This window comes from Dermacentor andersoni, chromosome 11, assembly GCF_023375885.2.
Source record: "Dermacentor andersoni chromosome 11, qqDerAnde1_hic_scaffold, whole genome shotgun sequence".
Taxonomy (NCBI): Eukaryota; Metazoa; Arthropoda; class Arachnida; order Ixodida; family Ixodidae; genus Dermacentor; species Dermacentor andersoni.
The window spans coordinates 16,225,001-16,239,366 of record NC_092824.1 but is presented as its reverse complement, the minus strand read 5'-3'; the positions used below and the strand labels follow the sequence as shown (position 1 = coordinate 16,239,366).

Here is a 14,366-nt window from a genome sequence, read left to right as displayed (position 1 = left end):
GGCGGTCGTGAAATTTCGGCCGTAGCTTTTCGGTCGGAGCGTCTGCGTCGTAACCGATCATCACGCCCTCTGCTGGCTCTCCTCTTTGAAGGACCCAACACGACGACTTGCACGTTGGGCATAGCGTCTACAAGAACATACATTTTCTATTATGGATGAGTCAGGGTGCCTGCATAAAGGCGCTGACTGCCTGTCCCACAATCCCGAGGATCAACCGGGTGATACCGATGCAGACTCGGACATCAGGGTTCTATACCTCTCCGGCTTCCTCCTTAGTGGTGACGAGCAGCGCAAAGATCCTGTTCTTGGAACACTTATTGAACGCCTAAGCTCCTCGCCCAATGACCCGTCCCTCCGGATGTTCACCTTGCGCGAGGGAGCTTTATACCTTGGTAGCGTTCGTCCTGACGGCCCGGAGCTCCTCCTAGTCGTTCCTAAGCACCTTAGACTCGCCGTCCTCCAGCAACTTCACAACGCTTCTACTGCTGGACATCTGGGCATCACACGTACATACGACCGCCTGCGGCGCCGCTTCTTCTGGCCCGGCATTTATCGCTCTGTGCGCCGTTATGTCGTTTCTTGCGACCTGTGTCAGCGCCGGAAGACGCCTGCTATGCCTCCCGCTGGTTTACTGCAACCAGTTGATATCCCTACAGAGCCCTTCTTCCGTGTGGGCCTAGACCTCCTTGGCCTCTTTCCAATTTCCATCAAAGGAAACAAATGGATTGCTGTAGCAACCGATTATGCCACGAGATATGCCATCGCACGAGCGCTACCAACCAGCTGCGCTACAGATCTCGCTGACTTCTTACTATACGACGTCATCCTACACCGCGGCGCCCCTCGCCAGTTGCTGACGGATCGCGGCCGCTACTTTCTATCGAAGGTCGTCGATTATCTGCTCCGCTCCTGTTCTACAGAGCACCAGATTGCTACTGCGTACCACCCTCAAACGAATGGCCTCACTTAGCGACTCAACCGCAGGCTAACTGAAATGCTGGCCATGTACGTTTCCCATGATCACCGCGACGGGGACGTCGCTGTACCATACATCACTTTCGCATACAACTCGTCCCGTCTCGACACTGCCGGATTTTCACCATTTTACCTGTTGTATGGCCGCGACCCCACCTTACCCTTTGACACGTTGCTACCTTCCGCAGTACAATCATCCAGCACTGGTTACGACCCGCCGTGGTTGCTCAGTGGCTATGGTGTTGGGCTGCTGAGCACGAGGTCGCGGGATCGAATCCTGGCCACGGCGGCCGCATTTCGATGGCGGCGAAATGCGAAAACACCCGTGTACTTAGATTTATGTGCACGTTAAAGAACCCCAGGTGGTCAAAATTTCCTGAGTCCCCCACTACGGCGTGCCTCATAATCAGAAAGTGGTTTTGGCACGTAAAACCCCATAATCTAATCTAATCTCCAGCACTGGTTACGCTCGCGATGCTATTGACTTAGCCGCCCAGGCCCGAGAAGTCGCCCGTCATCACCTCACAGTCTCGCAAGCTTCTCAAAAGCGACGCTACGACCTTCCGCACCGAGACTCCCATTTTTCACCTGGTTCCCTTGTCCCTCTCTGGACGCCTCCACGTCGCGTCGGCTTGTTGGAAAAACTACTTTCCCGTTATTCGGGTCCGTACCAGATCTTACGCCAACTGTCTGACGGGACATACGAGATCGCCCCAGTCGGTCAGCCTTCAGTGCCTCCCAACGTCACCAGCGATGTTGTTCACGTCGTCAAGCCCTATGTCCCCCCATAAAGTGAGGCTCCGTAACTTGCACCTGGACGGAGCGACTCCGCCGGGAGGGTGATGTTACGGTGAAGAGAAGGAATAAGTTGAATTGGACTAGAGGAAGACGAAGTCAGGCAGTTGCCTGAACGCCATATACTTCGGTTGTAAATACACGTTATTTTACACTAGTGGGCCTGCTTTCTTCCAGCAACAATATTTTGTGGCTTGCCACTTTCTGTCGTCAACCCCAATAACAACACGCGCTTGCACAGAGGACTCACCTAGCAACGTGGTCAATAGTTCTACAATAGACCAGCGTAAGCTGGATGAGCTAATCAGGGCATTTGATTTGTCTTCATTAATGAACTCAAAGGCTGCACATGTATACGACTGCTTTTGTGAACAAATACAAATATTTGAAAACTTGGCAAAAAGAACATTAACAAGGAAACGCCGAAAAATTATAACTGGATAAATGCTAACGTAATTCGTGCTATAGCGGAAAGAGGTGCGTTGTGGGGACGTTCGAAACTTTCCCCCCAAAACGTAACACTTGGCGTAGAGTACACAGCAGCTAGAAACATGGTAGTCGCGCTTATTGGCAAAACGGCAGTATTTTTTTACATCAATTTAATCTATCCGTGAAAAACCTGGAAATAACTATGTCTTTGATAAATCACCTTCGAGGGAAAGCAGACTCGATATCTGCCATTCGTTCTTTTTTGAACGACCCCGCAACGACGGCTAACATATTCAACCATCATTTTGCTCATTCGTCTAACGGAGCTAATCAAGGGCATGCTCTGGAGTGCACGCTCCAAAAATCTGTATCTGCCTCAGCCTTCCTGCCAAAGTTGTCGGAACTTAACTTACGTAGGATCATTTTCAGCTTCAGACAGAACAAACCGCCCGGTCTTGATGGCCTTTCAGCGCGCATGCTCCAAAGAATGTTTAAAACCCTGTCGGGCAATCTTCTGTTTCTGCCTAACGCGTTTCTGGGCGATTCATCTATCCCTGAAAGACTAAAAACTGCTTTAGTCAAGCCACTTCACAATGGAGGAAAATAGGATGTCATTGAAAACTATAGACCCATAACTATTTTGCCTATGCTGTCCCAAGCCTTAGAAAAGTTTCTCTTGGAAATAATGCTTTCCTTCATTAACAAGTTCTCGATTTTGTCTCCTCATCAGTTTGATTTTGTCACGGGTAAAGGTACTACCTTTCTTTTAGAATCCTTTTGGGATGAAATTTTTTCCGCGTTCAACCGAAATTTGTTTAGCATTGCATTATTCTTCGATATTAGTAAAGCCTTTGAGACGGTTAACCACGACATTTTGTTGAACAAATTACATTTATTGGGCTTCCGGGACCATTTCAGGACGTCCTTAAAAGTTATCTACCGAACAGGTCACAAACAGTAGTATTAGGCAATCACTCTAGCTCTATATTGCCTATTAAACGTGGAGTCCCTCAAGAGTCTGTCATAGCCCTGCTGCTGTTTATTATTTTCATGAATGACCTTGCGCCCACTGTTTCAAAATGCACAATTTTTCAATACGCCGATGACACCGTTCTACTACCAAAACATTTTTGCTACGAATCGGCAATCAGTATGCTACAAAAAGATGTCTGTAACGTAATTGATTGGTTTTATAAAAAATTTCTTGTAATCAATAAATCAAAAACAAAGCTGATTTGCTTCAAAAATCCTGTGAAGATGACGTCGATAGAAGAACATATCTTTTTGCACAATAAGTTATGTTCGCCATGTAGTTGTACTCCAGCGGAATATGTGTTGTCTATAATGTACATGGGTGTACTTTTTCACTCAAACCTGCAGTGGGAAGCGCATTTAGCGTATTTAGGTAGTAGGCTCCGAGGTGTTGCCTGGGTACATTATCACTTTAAAAGTATGGTTCCTTTTTTGGTCAAAAAAAAGCAATTGTACACGCTCTTGCGTACTGAATATTAAGGTATGGCATCACAATTTTAGCCTTCTCTTCTGTGCGTTGAGAGAGCCGGGAGCACGCTCTTTTAAAGAACATGCTCCAGAGTGTAGCGTATAACTCGCCTCTGCTTTCATCTCAAAAGATATTTACCGCCGTAGGTTTTCCTTCGTTCCGCTCGTTGTTTGTTGAAACAGTGGTGTTACGTCATTTTGGGGACTCGGATTTCAAAGTTGAGCATAAACCTGCACGCATGCTCCGTTGGGGCTTGCGTTTCACTGTGCCGCGTTGCGCAATGGCATACGGTGAGGTCCGGCGATGTGTGTACGTTCCTAATCTGTTTATCAATCTACCATAGGACATTTTCAAAGCAGCTTCGAAAATATCACTGAAAAAGATTATCCGTGCTCTGTAGGTTAAACATGTTCCAATTTCACATTTGCTATGCCTTCTTATCTCATGTAACATTTATGCCGAAATTGTTTCAAAGATTTGAATTCTTGCATTTTGTGTTGTCTGTTTTGTTCATTTTATGTAAGCTTGAACTCTAGGTACTGCGGTAATAAATTTGCGCAGCCAAATGTATTGTCGCGCGCTTTACGTAACAGCGTCATTTTCCTTTATATCTGGTTGTTTTCCTATTTTAATATATTTCCTTTCCAATTTTGCACGGCCATGCCCCACAAGCCCTCGCCGCCTTAGACAGGCCTGATACTGAGACAGCTCAGTATATGTGTTATGACAATAAAGTTATTATTATTATTATTATTATTATTATTATTATTATTATTATTATTATTATTATTATTATTATTATTCATTGAGATCAATGCGCAATAAACGACTCTTGCTCAAGCTCTCCGGCCACCTGTGCGCTGAGTCAGCCCCAACCCCACCCCATGTAACCTCATAAGCCCGTTTTCTCATCGTCGTCCCCACGCTGTTCTTTTCTCCCCCTCCATGACCGTGCTTAGAACCACTGCTCCCGCGGCCGCGCAGGAAAAGCTCGCCTAACATTTGCTTTCCGACTTGGGTGCTAGCGACTCTGGCCGGGGTCGCCGCACGGTACCATAGACGCAGGTTTCCCAAACCCCTGGCACTCACCCACCCAACACGATGGGATGGCGCCATCAATGACAGGGTGCGGGGAGTACTCCACAGCACCCCCCCCCCTCTTCTGATATTCTCCATTCCCTTATCGCAACCCTCATCCTATTTTTGTGTGTGTGGCTTTGACCGTCATTGTGCCATTGTTCTCGGCATTTGCTTTTCGCTGTGGTCGCTTTGCCGCACCCTATTTTTTCTGCTTTACATACTTCGACCGCCTCTTCTTAGTGTGCTAGTCCTTTATCCCGCCGGTACTTTCGATGCGCCAGTGCGTGAATTTTATCGTGTTCCCGTGTGCGAGGGCGTTTGTCATTGTGCCAGACTCCTTGAGGCCGTGCCGTGCGCAAACAGGCTTCCCTCTTTCCTACTATATATATATATATATATATATATATATATATATATATATATATATATATATATATATATATATAATTTCCAATGCTCTTTCTGCACGCATTCGACATTGCAAGCTACAAAAATTCGGTAATTTTGGGTGAAGAACTTTGTTATATTGTAAATGGGACGAGCGATTGTCGACATATAAGCGAGATCGCCCATGACTCCCGCACTGAGTAATCGGTCTAGTAATGAGATTATGGCGGCGTTTCCGAAAGTTCGTTTCTTTCAGCTGCAAGCTGAAAAGTCTGCGATATAGTGCTCAGGAGGCAATAATACAAGGGGGCGCTTTCTTTTTACTTGACTCTTACAAGCTACCGCTGTGCATAGTGCGTTCAGAATATTAACTTGAAGCAAGATAGGCAAGATGTGCTTCTTTTCAATATTGTTTCATGTACTCATGAGTGCGGTTTCGTAGAAACATAATTCGCGATATATATATATATATATATATATATGAGCTGAATGATAGGATTTCTAGACAGCGCACCGTCTTCGATGTTGTTAATGCCCCTTTGGTGCTTGATGTTTACGCCGTACATGGAGAGCTTCAAGGACCATCGGAAGAGACGGCCTCGTGGATTTTTGAAGTTTTCAAGCCACTGCAATGCGGCGTTGTCGGTAATCACAGTGAAACGTTTTCCATGCAGATAACAATGGCATTTATTGAAGGCATCAATAATTGCTAAACATTGAAGTTCTGTGATGGCGTAATTGATTTCATTTTTTAGTAGCTTGCGTGAATGGTATGCAACTGGATGCTCTCGACCTTCATCATCAGCCTGCTTCAAGACGGCGCCGATAACTTTGTTGGACGCATCGCAGTAGAGCACACAACGTTTGGCGGTATCGTAGATGGCAAGGATGGGTTCTTCCGTTACACGTTTCTTAAGCTGAGTGAAAGCCAGTTCACAGTCAGGGTCCTAGTTCCAGGTGCGGTCTTTGCTGAGTAGGCGTGTCAGTGGATGAGCAATTTTACTAAAGCGGGCAATGTATCGACGGTAAACATTGACGGTGCCGAGAAAACGCTGCAACTCTTTAGGGCGTGATGGCGTGGGAAACCGCAGCATTGCCTCCACGTGGCTTTGTTTCGGAGTGACTGTGCCATTTGAAACCCTGTGTCCCAAGTACTCAATGGAAGTTTGTGCGAGCTGACATTTCTTCAATTTCAGTTGAATGCCTTCGCTTCTAAAAGCGTTTAGAACGGCATCTAGATGCTTCAAATGGTCTGAGAAAGTGTCAGAATAGACAACAATGTCATCAAAGTAGTTCATGACGTGCGTCAAGTGGTATTTGGTCAAGATGGACATGACAGCTCGTTGGAAAGTGGCTGGAGCGTCCCGGAGACTAAAAGGCGTGACAAGCCATTTGTAGTGACCAGTCCATGTGACAAAGGCCGTTTTCAGAATGTGTTCCGGGTGCATCCTCACGTGCCAGTAACCTGACATTATGTCTAACGTCGAGAAGTACATCGACTTCCTGAGAGGTTCAAGAACGTCGTCGATGCGAGGGATAGGTGGATAGTCGGGAACCATCACTGCGTTTAACTCGCGGTAAGTTATGTAGAAACGCGGTCTTTCTCCTTTTTTCTCGGCCAAAAGCGCCGGCACAGCGTGCGGTGACGTTGGCAGTCGTATCACTTCTTCTGCAAGAAGGTTGCTGATTTTTCTGACCATTTCGACGCTATCGGCTTCTGAGCATCAATAGGGAGCCCTGCGGATGGTAACATTGTTGGTGAGAGGAATGTGATGCGTTTCGCTAGTAATGCACCGAATATCAGTCTGTGATTTGGAAAAAATGTCCTCGTACTTATGGACAAACTGCTTCAATGCCAAGCTCTGAGTTTCATTTAGATGCACGAAATCACAAACTTCAACTTCCTGCAACCAATCGTCCATTTTAGCCGTGGAATAGTTTTGTGGACGAGAGTGGAGGATGTCATTCCCTTGGCGTAGAGTCAGGGCATCAAGACACAGAGACAAGTTAAAGAGGCAAGCACTGTCCAAACGAAGATGTATGTTGTTATTCATGCCTTGTAGAACATGTGCCTGAATTTTATTTGCGATTTTTCCGATCTGTATTTTTAGATTGACGCGACCCAAAGTTTTGGTAGATGATGTAACTTGTTGATCATTGATGCATGAATCTCCCATTATATTTAGGTGAAGAGCCGCCAGTACTGCTTCCCTGACACAGGTAATCGTGGCTCCTGTATCAAGAGTAGCGCTGACAGGGTACCCGTTAATGAGTGCATCAAATTGAACTAAAAGAGCTCTGGGTCGCCCTCCTCGTGTCCCTGGCGAGGGTGGAAATGCTTGCGCGTCGGGGACATTCATTGTCCCAGTGCATCTGTCGGGGCAAGCCATCTATTGTGCAGTGTCTGCATTCGAACGCGGGTGTTCGTATCGGCGTATTAGGTGGACGCTGATGGCCGCTGCCGTTTGCTGCATTGATCTGCGTGTCTTGGTCTGGTAGAACGCGCTGTGATTTAAATCGCTGCGTAGTTTACTCTAATCGCAGCGCAGCTGAAAACCACGTCGCTTGTGTAGACGGGTTAAGCCCAGCAAGAGCCATCCTTATATCGGCGGGAAGGCCGTCGATGAGCCCTGATATAAGGTACACGTCCTGTAGGTCGGCAAGGAGCCCCAGGCACATTTTTTCGTTCTAGTAGTCCTAGAAGCTCTGGCCCGGTTTTAGCCGACAATGAATGAACTGACGAAACGAATCCGCGATGTAAACCATTGTGTTATGCATTGAATGATGGTCTCCCAAGATGCGTCAGTGTCAAACACCTCGGTAAGGTACCATCGGAAGGCCTCACCTTCAAGGTAATTGGAGAAACGGCATAGCTTGCATCGCCCCGTCCATGCAGCGGCCACAGTCTTCCCGTCGAAGAGCCGGAGCCACTTGTCAAAGGGAATGTCCTCGGGTGCTCCCGACTACTTTGGGATGTTGATGACTTTCTTGGATGTTGTCATGATTTAAGGCATGGTTGTTCCTGTCGACTAGTGCAACGCAGTAGACATGGCGGTCGTGCAAAGCTCTGCTTATTTCAGACATCGTCTTCCTCCTCCCTCACTGTTTCACCACACCGTGCTCCTGCGGTTCGTCACATATATGTAACTGTCTAACAACTGAAATTTTTGAGCGAAACACAATAACGTTCAGTTCTTAGCCGGGGCTCATTCTGTCGTTCGACCTCTGTGTCTTGCGTTGTTTTCGCGCTGACTAATAAGTATGCATCCTTTCCAACTCGTCCCTCTTTCTACCTTACCGCTAGAGGGCCGCATAATGTAAAACAATTCCAAACTACATTTATTCGAAATCCGCCATGAGCCCACCCCGATGGCACACATTTTATGTGACCACGTCCATTTTTTGTCCGTGTTTGTCAGACAAGCGAAACGGGTGCCACCCGAAAAGTATCGGCGGCACAAAATGTAATAGGGTGCGGCGCTGGCCTGTTTCGTATTACGTGTTGTAGTGGATATGAGTGCAAGTAACAAGGACGCATTTTGTGTATCTCGTTCTCGCATGGTTTTCCAACGCCAGGCTCACGGAGGGCTAATCGTGGATTTAGAATCAACTCGGACTGGAATGGTCTCACGCCATGACGGCCCCGGGTCAGTATTCTGCAGTTTAACTCGGTCAACCAATGCGGCATATGCAAGCTGATGCATCGACCGCCTTTGAAACTTGGCACACAGTAGCCTCGCATTGTGGTGTGCCACAATTTGCGGCACTAATTTCATCCGGTGCTTGCAAGTTGTGCACTGTGTAGATGCGATTTAGGATTCGTACATTTAACTTCATTCTTCGCACGGTATAGGTGCTGATTTCTGTCTCGGCCGAGCTATGCAGAATGCCTTGGGGTGCATCATACTGTCGTGCTCCTATAATGCCGTAGAATGTGGACGTGAGCACAGCCGTAGCGCACTCGGTAGTGGATGGCAGGAGTAATGTGGGTCCGACCACTGCCGACAAGCTGACTTTTCGTTCATTTTCATTTCTGCACGCTTCAGTTCATATTACGAAAAATTCCCGTATGCATTCCTTGTGTTCGTTACCTGTTGGCTTTATGTGGCGGTGACTAACAAATATGAGGTCCCTCGCTTCTGCTTCTGCTCCTTCATATGATTTACAACGTTGCATCAATTTGCGCAGGCATAAATATATAGCATGGCATAATTTCTTTTCGTTCTTGAGAACGCAAGAGTAGTTGAACATTATTTTAAGGTTCTAACAACTAAATGAATCAAAGAAGGGGATGTAGTTTTTACTTATGGCCAAAATGATTTAGTAGATTCGATACCGTTACACTTGCTACCCGCGGTATGCGGCGGCTTAAAAGCGGTGGCGCTGCCGGGAAGCGCACGAAGTCGCGGCATAAAATCTCGTCAAAGGGGCAATTTTGGCGAATTGGCTTTGCGCTGCGAAATTACTTTTGCGCTAGAAGAGGCTCACAACGAAGGGTGGTGCAGTGACTCGTGCGTCCTGTATCCAGTTCTTAGTGCAAAAAGAAACAAGAAACAAAAACGTTTCGCAATCCAATCTGTGCAGAACAGTCGCATTTCGATGGGGGCGAAATACAAGAACGCCCGTGGGCCCAGGCCGACAAAAAAATTTTGGCGCCCCCACTATGGCACGCCTCATCATCAGATCAAGGCTCTGGCACGTAGAACCTCACAAATAAAATCATCGCTTATAGTTGCTTGGGCATCGCAGTAATATGCCTTGTCAGCTGTTTTCTGTGTGGTAATCCACCACGCCTTAAACTCCTTCACAATTTCACTTTTATCACGTTTCACAAACACAGCAAAGCCAGCGACTGAGGAGCCGAGTCGAGACGCTGGTTATTATGCTAATTTAATACCCCTGTCACACGGACGGCCTTAACCGTGGTTAAGCTAAGTACGGTTGCGTTACGGCTAACCACGGTTACTGCTAGCTAAACAATAGAGATAACCGCACTTAGTCCCCCAACCATGTTATCGCAAACCGAGCTTGCCAACCTCAGTTTCTCCTCCTAAACCGACAACCAGACAAGAGGGCGGACGCCATGGCAGGGAGCGCCGCGTCGCCGGCAATGTCGAGCCAAAAGTGCATTAATTGGCGAGACGCGACAACGCGGGCACCGATACGCGTTTGACAAAACAACATCATTGCGTTGCGCTCCCACACACAATGCTCGCATATACGCCAGCATTCTGCATGAAGGGAAAGCCGGACTGCCAGAAGGTTAAGAACCCTATAATATCAAGCAGCCACGGCTGAAAATGGAGAACCTTAGGAAGCACTATGGGTAAGTACTGAAGTCGTTCTGGTCACATATGTAACCATACATTCATTGCGTGCATTGTAGCTAAAATGGACGATGTGCGCTAAGGTTCCGACTCTCGGCAATGACAGCGCTGCGTTGGCAGCAGTACCTCCTCTAGCACGTAGGGATGGTGGGCTGCATTTTTGCTGAATTGGCAAAACGTTTTCACTTTCACTGAATCTTCATAACTTTCGTTTCTGCCGTGACCACGTAGCATCTAAACGCAAGCCTATTCGCGCAGTTTATCGGCCGATGCAAACTGTGGCTTCGGCCTTAGAGACTTGGCGAGCTACTTCTTTTTAATCCTTTACCCACACCAGCTTCCTCGCAAGGACCTATAGTAAATTTTTGTTCACCGTGGTCTTCAACGTGCAATCCTGAAACAGAGTGCGTGCCGCTATCCATTTGTGTTCTTAATGATGCTCGAGAGATTATGACCCAACATGTCCGGTGCTTTAGAATGACAGGTAGGTGTAGCGAGCGAAAAATGAAAATTCCGCCTCTTAGGACAGGTATTAAGCGCAGTAATGCAATGGAATAAATGAATGTGTTATTTAGTTGTTTATTACAGTATAATTTAGGACGTCACTGTTATGGTTATGAGGGGAACATTATCCTTCGTATTGTCAACTACTTGTCAGAAAACTTATGTGCAGGAATTTGTTCGGAGAATATCTTCGGTATATGAAAAGACAAACCCCATTGCAATAATTTCAGGCTGAATGCAGTGATATGTATATTTTTCTCCAGCAAGTAAAGGCTATTCTGCAGACGTACAAGAGTTGGCGCCTCAAAATGGCCGTATCACTGGTTGCTACACATCCTTCTCGGATTGATGCCAGTGAAGGATGGTCTTCTGCTGTAAGAAAACATTGAGGTAATGGGCAATTCATTGATGAATGATAAGACTATCACTACCTTTGTTTTAAATGACAGTACAAAGAGATTTGGATGCAGCATGTGAAAAAATAGTACCAAGTTGCGCGTGTAGGTCTTAGTTGATTTTTGAAAAGGTGCGTAGAATGAGGGAGGCGCACCGCACGTGGTCTTGCTTTCCTTCAGAAGTATAGACCAGTTCGCGTAACATGGTTAGGTGTATGGTAGTGATATGCATAAGACAGTGAGCAAGTCTATAAAAAAATATGAGCCCTTAACTTGCGACTCGCTTAGTTGCAGGCTTCCCGTTGTCAAACACTCACATGCGCACATCAATCCTTTCCGCAAATTGTAAAGATCAGTATTGCAGTGACATAATTTTTTTTCAGTTACATGCTTAGTCTCATTGATTCATTGCAGTATTGCATGCAAGCTTCAATTAAAACAAGAGCACAAAATATTTTTCACTGTAACAATATCGGGCCGACAGCTGATCGAACAGCGCAGCTAAGTCATATCATAGCTACAAACCACGCATAGCGTGTACGACTGTTTCACAAGCGCGGTTTTCACAGTGTGCGTTTAGTTGCAAGTTACAACTTGTATTCTTTAGTCTTGCTCCCTGCCCTGTGTATTAAGTTACCTCAACAAAACTGCATTTTTTCCTTCCCTTTGTCTTTCGTTGCAACATGCTAATCAAAAGATTTATCAAGATCAAACAGAGAGGAGTGCACAGAATCATTCTTATTGTGCTCCTATTCATGAAATTTGAAAAATATGAATTACACCGTCTGCTAACTCTTGATATTAAGCGCTATATACTACATATATATGCAGAAAAATTGTAAATGACACTATATTTGATGATGAAGAGCACCTTTTGTTTAGAAAAGGAGTAAGTTTGCATTGTAGCACCCTTGTTCATGCAACAGTGAAGGTTACGATGCCAACATGTAATAGTGTTCATGACCTGCTTTTTAGTTTCAGAGTACTGATTATATTTTTAAACCTTTGAAGATGCGCAAACCGTAGAGTAATATACAAATGTGTTTGTCAGAACATAAAAAGAAACCTTTAGTGCAGTTTAATAATATATATTTCTGGTTTCTCGACTCCTTGTGACAGGTATCAGAAGTTAGCGAGATTCCCGAAGATGTCATTGTTATTGCGTCGTGGGAGAGCAGAAATAATGAAGGTTTTGCGGAAGACATGGCCTCGGCAGATGCCCCTTCGGAGGCCAGAGACGCTAATGGCCGATCACCTGCAAGCCGAGGCCTAGGACATGTGCGGAAACATGTTACGCATGATGAATAAGTACTTTGAATCAAAAGTGAAGGATAAATAACTGCTGAAATGACATTCCTTGTGAGCACAACTCTCATTATACCAGTCCAGCTGCGATTATGCCAGCTTCGTGCATCACACATGTACGCACATATGTTTGATCATGTTTTTTTTCAGGTGTGGCGTCTGTTAGCAGCATTAGGTGTTGCATGGGGCTTATTTGCTACTGAAAAACAGCTGAGTTATCTGCCCTGTATGCGTTAAGATGTATGCGTTAAGAGAGAAAATCGGCAGTATCATTACTAATGTGGATAAGATCAAGTGGCTGAGGAGTTCTATAGAGATTTATACACTACCAGTGGCACTCAAGAAGATAATGGAAGAGGGAATAGTCTAGAGGAATTTGACATCCCACAAGTAACGCTGGAAGAAGCAAAGAAAGCCTTAGGAGCTATGCAAAAGTTTAAGGCAGCTGGGGAGGATCAGGTTACAGCAGGTTTATTGAAGGATGGTGGGCAGATTCTTCTAGAAAAATTGGCCAGCCTGTACACGCAATGCCTCATGACCTCGACCGTACCGGAATCTCGGAAGAAGGCCAACATAATCCCAATCCATAAGAAAGGGGACGCCGAAGACTTGAAAAATTATAGACCGGTCAGCTTACTGTCGGTTGTCTACAAAGTATTTACAAAGGTAATCGCAAATAGAATCAGGAACGCCTTAGACTTCTGTCAACCAAAGCACCAGCCAGGATTTCGTAAAGGCTACTCAGCAATAGACCATATTTATACTATCAATCAGCCAACCCTTATATCTATCTATCAACCCTATCAATCAACCAACCCTTATATATAGCTTTCATTGATTACGAGAAAGCGTTTGATTTAGTGTAAACCTCAGCAGTCATGGAGGCATTACGGAATCAGGGTGTAGACGAGCCGCATGTAAAAATACCGAAAGATATTGTCCCGTGGTGGTGACGTTGAAGAACACAGTAGCAACACTGTGAACGACAAAACTAAATTTTATTGGGCGAACCTGTGCCCACAAAACAGGCTACACTTATAGCACAACGATAGCGGCGAACACAGTCGGCGATCGTCGAAAGTCTGATCAGCGGGTCAAGCGCGTCGGCTTTTAAAGAACAGTCGACGAATGCTCCAGACTAGTCGTTCGGACCCGCGTGCCTTCCACAAAGTTCTACACTATTCGGGTCAGGTGATGAAATCAGATAACATAAGGTTCGGCGACAACAGACAGCGGATAGAAGCATCGATAACTTTCCAGAAACTTCGGATACATGCAGGCGCGTCCCACACTGTGCGATTACATTTGTTAGGCGGCGAAACGTGGTCGCCCGATAAAGATAAGTACACGTGTCAATATCTATAGCGGCTCCACAGCCGCCGTAGTCCTCCATTAAGAAAGCAACAAAATCCCAATAAAGCTAGGTGTCAGGCCGGGAGATACGATCTCTCCAATGCTAATCACAGCGTGTTTACAGGAGGTATTCAGAGACCTGGATTGGGAAGAATTGGGGATAACAGTTAATGGAGAATACCTTAGTAACTTGCGATTCGCTGATGATATTGCCTTGCTTAGTAACTCAAGGGACCAATTGCAATGCATGCTTTGAGCTGGACAGGCAAAGCAGAAGGGTGTGTCTAAAAATTAATCTGCAGAAAACTAAAGTAC

General features: G+C 45.8%; 1 protein-coding gene and 1 long non-coding RNA gene across 3 annotated transcripts in view; both read left to right on the top strand.

Annotated features, from left to right (window-relative positions):
* LOC126517684 (protein O-mannosyl-transferase TMTC1-like) overlaps positions 1 to 14,366 on the top strand; it is a 279,424-nt gene that overhangs the window by 72,276 nt on the left and 192,782 nt on the right. The gene's annotated exons all lie outside the window — the stretch shown is intronic.
* Positions 10,345 to 12,746, top strand: LOC140214096 (uncharacterized). Of its 2 annotated transcripts, none has more exons than XR_011891017.1 (2): positions 10,345 to 10,493; positions 12,513 to 12,746. It is a non-coding gene; the product is annotated as an uncharacterized lncRNA (long non-coding RNA). The 2 variants fall into 2 exon arrangements; XR_011891018.1 differs by lacking the exon at positions 10,345 to 10,493 and adding an exon at positions 11,278 to 11,388.